The sequence below is a fragment of the Sus scrofa genome, chromosome 9 (assembly GCF_054392235.1).
Source record: "Sus scrofa isolate SSC_HxYL_T2T_F1_AM1 chromosome 9, Sscrofa_HxYL_maternal_Yorkshire_Landrace_v2.0, whole genome shotgun sequence".
Classification (NCBI taxonomy): domain Eukaryota; kingdom Metazoa; phylum Chordata; class Mammalia; order Artiodactyla; family Suidae; genus Sus; species Sus scrofa.
The window spans coordinates 26,732,059-26,741,676 of record NC_139391.1 but is presented as its reverse complement, the minus strand read 5'-3'; the positions used below and the strand labels follow the sequence as shown (position 1 = coordinate 26,741,676).

General features: G+C 42.0%; 1 protein-coding gene across 1 annotated transcript in view; it reads right to left on the bottom strand.

Annotated features, from left to right (window-relative positions):
* The window catches only part of PIWIL4 (piwi like RNA-mediated gene silencing 4), a 72,886-nt gene extending 72,651 nt beyond the window's left edge, over positions 1 to 235 (bottom strand). The window contains exon 1 of the mRNA XM_084974259.1: positions 164 to 235. The gene's annotated coding sequence lies outside the window, so the exon portion shown is untranslated. The remainder of the gene's footprint in view (positions 1 to 163) is intronic.
* Positions 236 to 9,618: the final 9,383 nt, after the last annotated feature.

Sequence of the window (9,618 nt, the reverse complement as noted above, 5' to 3'; positions counted from 1 at the left end):
GACGCCTGCCGGAGGGCGGGAGCCGGCGAGACCGCGGAAACGGGCCAGATGACCTTGACCTCGTGACCCGCCTGTCCCGCGGTGCGACCCACAAAGACGGTGCATTTTGTGAAACCACGTGTTCAGGAAACCCTTCTGTCATAAGAACATTCGCTTTGCTTACCTCCGCAGCAGAGGCTAGAGAAGACTCGAATGTTTTCTGAGCAATGCAACAGTTCTTTGCCTTTGCTCCCCCCTCTGAATGAACCCTTCCGCCTGCTGGCTCAGAGCATTCTTTGTACCAGCGCTGGGCGAACTCATAACTCAAACATAAAAATATGGCCCTTGAGGCCTTTGTCCTCAGGGAACTTCCTGCCTATTCAGTGAGACGAATGAATGAACATCACCTTAATTTTACTAAGCGCTTAAGAAACAGCAGAAAATCTGCACTGGGGACGATTCCGCAAAACACTCTAGACTATAACATGATGACTAAGATAAATAAATATTATAGCACCCTAGTTTAGGGTATAAAGGAGTATGACACTGGCCTCTTCAGTTTTATTAATGAAGCAAGGAGGCATCTACTTCTACAGGGACTGGAATTCTTTTTCGCCTAGGGCTTGAATTTGAATTTCTGACTTTGGGGTTTTCATTCATGTAATTAAACTTTTAGTCAGCAAATTCTAAATAGGGAATGAGTGGGCTGCTGACCTAAGGAAAGGAGGCAGTTTTGAGAGAATTTTTAGATCATAGGAGGAGATCCCTGGTGCCCTAGCCCAGTGCTGTGTAAGTTACCGATGTTAGGAAGAAATAGATTTGCTAGGAATGGGGCCAGCTTGTCATGTGTTTTTGATGCTTTGCCATTTGGGTTTTACTGTGAAGAAGTAAACCAGGTTTGCCCATTGGATTTATTGTGTGGAACCTTTTCATTAAAAACCATGTACAGATTGTAAAAGCTTCTATAAAAATATTTTCAGGTGGCAATGCCTGCCTGCCCACAGGGGCAGTTTGGGAGCTGAATGGACAGCATTAGGTGCTCGGGCTACCCATCAATCTAGTGGCACTTCTACACACGAAAACCTTTTATAATGTTTTTCTTTCTGTAGAATCATTTTCAAGCTAATTAAGCAGACTGCCTTTGAAACAGGAGCTTCAGTTATTCTCCACTCTTGTTTTTTGGTTTCGTTTTCTTACGGCCACACCTGTGACATATGGAAGTCCCCAGTCTAGATGTCGAATCAGAGCTGCATCTGCATCCTACACCGGATCCTTAACCCACTGAGCGAGGCCAGGGATTGAGACTATGTCGTGTTCTTAACCCACCGAGCCACAAGGGGAACGCCTACTCCATTATTTTTAATTAAAAAAGAAAAGGCTAGGAGTTTTCTGGTGGCTCAGCAGGTTAAAGATCTGGCACTGTCACTTCTGTGGCTTGGGTCACTGCTGTGGCTCAGGTTGGATCTCTTATGCCACAGAGCATGGCAAGAAAGAAAAGGGGAAGGGAGATAGAGAGAGAGAGAAGGAAGGAAGGAAAGAAAGAAAGGAGGAAAGAAAGAAGGAAAACGTTGTACAGGCATGACTCATTTTTCAGCTAAATGAAGAAAAGGACATATTGGCTTTTCTTTTAATGCAATTCAAAAGTCTACACCTTTACGCCCGTTCCCCCCCAACTTCCATTACATAAGGCACCATAGATAAGAGTCTAACATTTATGTCGGCATTTGGTCGATTTTTTTTCTTGCCTTTCTTTCTTTTTTTGGCTGCACTCATGGCACGTGGGAGTTCCCAGGCCAGGGATCCAACCCTCCCCACAGTTGCAAACTGGGCCACACCTGTGGCCGTGCCAGATCCTTAACCTACTGTGCCGGAGCAGCAATCCCTGGCATCTGGTCATTGTTGACTTGCTTGCTTGTATCCACCTCTAGAACCGGGCATCTAGTAGGATGCATCATCTCAGCGCATACTTGAATGAATGAATGAAGGTTCTTCGTATATTACTGAAATGACCTTTTAGAATCTCTGTTCCTCACTAGAATGTGGGTCAGTATCAGGAGAAATGGCCAGGTGAATGACTTCCTGTGACTGTAAGAAGCCCCTTCAGAAGTTTTCAGTGGAAAATACTGCACATATAATAATCAGAACCCTGGTGACATGCATCGGAAATGCCATCAAATTAGGCTGGGTCTCAATGGCCCAACCTGAACTGAATGCTCATTCTTGAAGTAATCACTGTGGTCAGGGGGTGTGGGCTCTCTTTAGACCCTCTCCTGGACCTGGGTGGTAGAATCAGTTCTACGCAAGCCTCATGGACTAACAGTGGGGGGGAAGGCCTTTCCCCAAAGGAAAAAGCGAAGTGCTGTCATCTGAAGAGTAAGAGGAAAGGGATAGTGGGCAAGCCGAACAGTGTGTCTACTGGCTTTATGCAAAGGAATTACTCTTACACTAAATGAATTCTAAATCACTTTAGAACTTCAAACATCCTATGACTTTTTTTTTTTTTTTGCTTTTTAGGGCCGCACCTACAGCATATGGACGCTCCCAGGCCTCGGGGTCCCATCACAGCCACAGCTACTCGGGATCCAACCCGTGTCTGTGAGCTATACCACAGCTCACGGCAAACACCAGATCCCTGACCCATTGAGCGAGGTCAGGGATAGAACCCGCATCTTCATGGATACTAGTCAGATTCATTTCCACTGAGCCACAGCAGGAACTCCCCTATGATTCTTTTAAATTTGGTAACAATAAACAAGTGATTCTTTGTATAATTAAATGCCTCTGTGGGCGTTCCTTGGTGGTTCATCAGGTTAAAGATCTGGCATTGTCACTGCTGTGGCATGAGTTCGATCCCTGGCCCAAGTACCTCAACATGCCACAGGTGTAGCAAAAAAAAAAAAAAAAAGAAAAAGAAAAAGAAAGAAAAAATAGAAAAGAAAAAGAAAAAGCCTCTCAATTTCCACAAAATGTCCTACAGCAAAAACTAGATTTCAGTCGCAAGCACAATGACAATTCAGGTATAAGGAAGGGCTTTTGGCCCCTGAATTTGCCAAAGGTGTGTAGAACAGAGCTCCAGAATTCAAGGCTCATTTTATCAAGATGAATGAGGGATCCATATACAATGGGTCCAAGAATCAGCTATTGAGTTCTTTGGGGGCAAGAACCAGGCCAACTGTGGTTCCTAACAGCCTAACTCATGCTTTGTTCTTCCCCAGGGAAAGAGTTCATCTGAAGCCTGTCCTATTGCGCCTCACCAGAGACATCTGATGCTTTCTGGGGACACCTCAGGACATGTTCTCACTGCCTTCAGCTTCCCACCAGCACCAAACTCAGTCAGACTGGGGGCTGTGAACCAGGCTACCCGCAAACGAGTTCTGGTTTTGGTAGGATCTGGGATTTCTGCGACCGAACATTGACCTGACAAGTATCCTTCAGTGTTGTTTTCCTGGAAGAGAGGAAAGAGCAAGAGTTCCAGTATTACATGCTTACTAGAAAAGGAGAGCAGCCGATAAGCAGGTATAGCTGGAAAAGCTAATCTGTATGCAGAAAAGTAGAGATTATCGAGATGATTTCCTTTGTCAGGTACAATTTTTTTAACTGTATATAATGGGGCAGATTAGAATGGTATGATTGTTAGTTTAAAAGTATTAGTGAGATCAACGACAATCCACAAGCTATTGTTCATTGACCTATTAAGTCCTGGAGAGAAATAAAACTAACACTGAAGTTTCCACTGTGGTGCAGCAGGTTGAGGACTTGGCATTGCTGCAGCTGTGGTGTATGTAGGTTACAGCTGTGGCTCAGATTTGATCCCTGGCCTGGGAACTTCCATATGCTGTGAGTGCAGCTGAAAAAGAAAAAAAAAAAAAAAAAGAAAGAAAGAAAACTAGTACCAACTTATAAATTGTTTCTTTTTATCCAAGAGTAAAAATGTCCAGCCCCTAAGAGATATTGTTAGGAATTAGTCAATTAGAGAATTTATTACATTTGTTTTAGGGTTTTACTCTTATGCACTCAAGTTCTTCCTGTACTCTTACTTGACTGAATAAGTAATGCAAAAATGTTGGATGTTCAGGAAGTTATGTAGTGAAATCCTGATTAACGTCAGAAACATTTGTACCATATTTAAAATATTTGTAGGGCTTATTTCATTCTTCTTGTTAAACGACTTTCATAGCACAGAGTTTGTTTGCAGTCACATGTAAAATTTATGGAATACAAGACTTACACGAAAGAAAATGATTTTGACATTGAAATAAATCTGTTAATATCACACAGGGCAATGCCCAGCATATGTAAGGGGTTCAATAAATATTTGTTAAAGCAATAAGTGAACACCACTATTAATTTTACATGAATGAGGCACTTACGAAACTATTCACCTTCCTAATTCATGACGAATATGCCAAAGACTTTGGACTGTAAAATAATGACTAAGATAAACACTATAGCACGAGTGCAGGGTTAAAATGTAAGACTCATACTGGTCTCCCCAAACCCTCTTCAGGTTCACCAGCACTATCTCCCCCACTCACTTGACGTCTACGTGGGTCCTCAGTCAAACGAGCTGGCCCAAACTATGTACAGTCTCAGGAACTCAGACATGTCTGATTTGGGCTCACTCTGGTACCAGCTCCACCTCAGAACGTATGTGTGGCCATCCTCAAGGCAATCAGACCCTAACTCAAGACAAGACCCCACCTCAGGGAGGCAGCCCAGGTCTCTATAAGACAGAGGAAAGAATTGTGACAACCTCCTCCTTCACACTGTCCCGACCCCCCTCCTCACACACACCCAGGCTAAAGAAAGGGAGAGAAGATGGATTTTCCACAGAAATCAGGGGATTCTTCCTTGACCAGCAAACTCCTCTCCAAGCAGCCATTCAGAACAGGAAGTGGTCAGACCGGGTTTCATCACACTTGTTCCTGTGATTGTTCTTCTCAAAGAGGTCTGGGGTACTTGAAATATGAATCCTGTTGGATTAAACAAAATCAGTGACATATTCATGCTTTTGGGAAAGTGCGGAAATGCAAGGTAAATGCATGTTGCTCCTGCACAGCCAGGAAAAAGCATTCCCGCAGCAGTGGGACAGCCACATAGTTCTGCATCCAACTGAGTGTGGCCAGATAAACCACAGCCCAGAAATTCTGCATGACTCAACAGGATGAAATCACAATAAAATAGTGGTTATATTATTTTCAGCCTCTCTGAAAAAACTGTTGGTCTGTGTTTACCCTTAGCAATGTTGAACTCAATTTAACAAACATTTGGTCTTGGGAAGAAAAGAAAGACAGGAGAATAAACAGTGCCCTGACTGTCTAACTGCCTTGCAGGAACTACTTTTATCCTGGCAGCACCAGGGGACCCTGCAAAAAAAGGAAACTTCTTTGAGTGAGCTTACTGTTCAAAGATTTAATTTCTAGGATCATCCAAGACAACAAGGGAATAGCAGCCCCTCTTGAAGTCAGAGAAATTAGGTGTGAATGAGCTGGAGATGCTGTCTGGTCACCCATTTCCAGAGCCCACTGTTCGTCACTGAACAGCCGCTTTGCTTCTATGGTTCCCTTGAAACTCTCCAGGGCCCATTTCCCTGTCCACAGTTTGAGAAAGAACAATGGGGGGATTGTTGTTACGAGATTTTGATCTGATGACCCTAGGATTTGCTATGTTCCTCTAACAGATAAAAGACTAAGGTCCTGCTGTGGCTCAGCAGATTAAGGACCTTTCCCTGTGAGGTTTCGGGTTCGATCCCTGGCCTCACTCAGTAGGTTAAAGATCCAGCATCGCCACAAGCTGCAGCATAGGTCACAGATGCTGCTTTGATTTGACCCCCAATCCGGGAACTTTGTATGTCACAGGTACAGCTGTAAAAAGAATAAATAAATAAATGAAAGATAAAAGACTGCAGTATTTCTTTATTTTGATCTATTATGACATAACTCCTTTGCCATTATCAGCTTGCAGAGCTATTTCTAAAGTGTACAAGACCGAGAATTGTGGAGTTCCCGTTGTGGTTCAGCGGTAATAAATCCAACTAATATTCATGAGGATGCAGGTTCAATCCCTGGCCTTGCTCAGTGGGTTAAGGATCCGGCGTTGCCATGAGCTGTGGTGTAGGTTGCAGATGCAGCTCAGATCCAACATTGCTGTGGCTGGGGTGTAGGCTGGCAGCTGCAGCTCTGACTGGACCCCTAGCCTGGGAACTTCCATATGCCCCAGGTTTGGCCCTAAAAGACAAAAAGACACACACAAAAAAAGACTAGGAATTGTTCTATTTTGATATTTTCAGGACATTAAGTTCAGACCTTGTTTCAGCTTAAAAACTTGCAAAAGCTATCACTTCATGAAATAACATTTAATGGATGTCCATTATGTACCAGGTACCTGAAGTATGTTTGAACAAGCAGACAAACATTTCTGCCCTTGTGGGACATCCTGCTATTATACTTGACCCACCCCTGTGAATTACAGCTGTAGAGAAATTCCAAACCCAAAGAGTCCAAGGGTTGACTTCCGAAGCTGCGATGTGTTAGGCTTTTGTGACCCTGCCCAGCCACCTCTTGAAGCAACATTTCCTTGATTGCCTTGTCACTCGGTCGTCATTTCTGAATTGATCATTGTCATTATCACAGTAGATAGTGCTACTTAAAAGGACAGTAAAACATGTTTGTGATGACTTTATTCAAAATAGCCTAAACATGGAAATAACCCAAAGTCTATCATCAAGAGATTAGGTAAACTGTAAAATATTAGTACGATGGAAAGGCACAGGAAAACAAAAAAGAATCAAACACATTAGACTAAGAAATCTCAGTCATTATAAAGACAAAAAGAAGCCAGACACAAAAAAACGAACTTAGGAGTTTCCATTGTGGCTCAGTGGAAACAAAGACTCTGATTAGCATTAGTGAGGACGTGGGTTCAATCCCTGGCCTTGCTCAGTGGGTTAAGGATCCCGCATTGCTGTGAGCTGTGGTGTAGGTCATAGACACAGCTGAATCTGGCATTGCTGCGGCTGTGGCATAGGCCAGCGGCTACAGCTCTGATTTGACCCCTAGCCTGGGAACCCCCCCATATGCCACAGGTTCAGCCCTAAAAAAAAAAAAAAGAAAAAAAAAGGAACATATGGGGCAATCCATGTACAGATTTTGAAAAACAAGTAAAACTAATCTAGGGTGACAGAACACAAAACAGTGGTTTCCAGATAAAGAGAAGATAGATATAGATATAAACTGAATCACTTTGCTGCACACTTGAAACACTGTAAATTTACAATATTTCAATTGAAAATAAACTTATAAAAGTAAAGAAGAAAATATGGGTAGATTTAAAAAAATATTAGGGTGGAGAAGTATGATTTTCTAAGTATTATAAAGTCAGGAACAATAAAAAATGACAAATTTAACTATAAAAAATAGTGGTTTCCTTTGGAGACTATTGACTAGGAAGAGGGAGAAGGAGCCTTTTGTGTTTCATATCTTCATCAGGCTAATTATTAATAGAGAGGGAGAGTTGCAGGTCAAAAGCATTGACCTATGAGCTTAAGTTTTGTGTTCTTTATATGTGTATTCAAAAATGGCCAAAAATGCTTGTTTAGTAATAATAATAATAATTATAAAGATGCATCATATTATATAGTAATTTAAAAAATCATTATTATAAACAGTCTTGGCATGAAAAACCCTGTCCATGAATTCAGTTCAGAAGATATGCAGTGGGAGAGTTCCTGCTGTGGTGCAGTGTGTTAAGGAGTCAGCATTGCCGCAGCTGTGGGGCAGGTTGCAGATGTGGCTTGGATTTGATTCCTGACCTGGGAACTTCTGCATACTTCAAATGCAGCCAAAAAAAGGAAAAGAAGGTGAGGAAAAGAGGGAGGAAAGAAGGAAGAAAGAAAGAAGTGGGCAATAAAGAAGAGAATTTAACCCCCCAAAGCTCAGGGCCCCCAAGGGAAGGCTAGAAGCCCTAGCAAGGAAGCAGTGCCAGATCAGTCCTGGGGATGGGGGGTGGGGCAGGAAGGGAGGAGCTGACGCAGAACGCCCAGCTCAGGTGGCAGGGCTGAGACTAAACCGTGGGGTTTGTTTACCGGGCTGGAGTAGAATGGAAATGCAGAAGGAAACGCCTGAGGCTGTGTTTGTAAAGTCTCACTGGGAGCCCAAGTGCAAACAGGACATCATTTTTAATGAAGGAATAAAAGTCAGTTCTCCCCACCCAAGGCACCTTTTGTGTATTGTCCTAACACACATGCAAAAAGATTGATGGTAAGCATTTGGGGGAGGTTAAGACTTCAGATTTGTAAGAAGAGTGAATGTTCTCTCTGCCTCAACTCCATGTAGTTTTTGGTGTTCTCTTTCTTGACTAATTGCAAATGTAATCTCTCCAATTTTAGCCGCTGGCTCACAGCACTGTTTTTGAAGTAGCCAGGGATGAGACCGTTCCATAAACATGGCAGTGGCTGGACTTGGCTTACATGTGGGGTCTCTTCTAATATGTATTAACTAAGTGGAAATTTTTATATTAAATCTGGAAAAGTTTGGATTTTGACTCGAGATTATTGACTGTTTCATAGGGTAAATATTTTTCAGGAGGGAAGGAACATAGCCAGGCCTCTTTGTTGACCTGACTTGATTTATTTCAGGACATCTGAGAAATAAGTCTGGGAACCATGAACTGGAGGAAGTTTTAAGATGAGCTTAGGAGAGGAAGGAGAATGAAAGGTGTGTTACCAAAATACTAGGAAAAAGAAATTTTTAAGTTGAGGAGGGGGTAAGCAAATCACAATGGTTACATGTAAAATGAAAAATCTGAAAAACCCAAATGTCCAAAAAGGTAGTGTAATAAATGCAAAAACACGAGTATAAACATATAAAGATTTATAACTATTGTTATATTTTAACAAAAGGGAAATTACGTTGTGTTAAAAGGGAAAACAAATCCCTGTATATACTATAAAATGTGATTTTAAACATGTAAAATAAAATAGGCATAAAAAAAGAATACAAGTATATTAGCATGCTATCAGTGGTTGTTTTGGGTATTAAATTATAGATGGGTTTTTTTCCTTTCTTCTTTTTTTTTTTTTTTTTTTTTTTTGCTTTTTAGGGCTCTACCCGAGGCATATGGAGGTTCCCAGGCTAGGGGTCTAATCAGAGCTACAGCTGCAGGCCTATGCCACAGTCACAGCAATGTCTGCCACCCACACCACAGCTCATGGCAACACTGGATCCTTAACCCACTGAGTGAGGCCAGGGATCAAACCCACAACCTCATGGTTCCTAGTTAGATTGGTTTCCACTGTGCCACAACGGGAATGGCTCCTTTATTTTTCTTTATTTTTCATTTTCTTCTATACTGTTTATACATTACTTTTGACAACTGGGGGCAAAAGGAAGGGGTTTTTTTTCCCCTCTCCTTTTTAACCTCTTTTTAGCCCAGTAGTATTTGTATTTTAGCCCAAATAGTATTTGTAAATTGTGCCCCCCGAACCGTTTTTAAGATCTCCTCATAAATTTCCTGGCTCTTTACTATTTAGTGGACAAATTCTAGAGAAATGACTAGCTCTACCAAGGAGAGCATTAAAATGGTTCTGAGTCAGAAACTTTTCATCTATTATTTATTCACTAACCTTTACCTATAACTGAA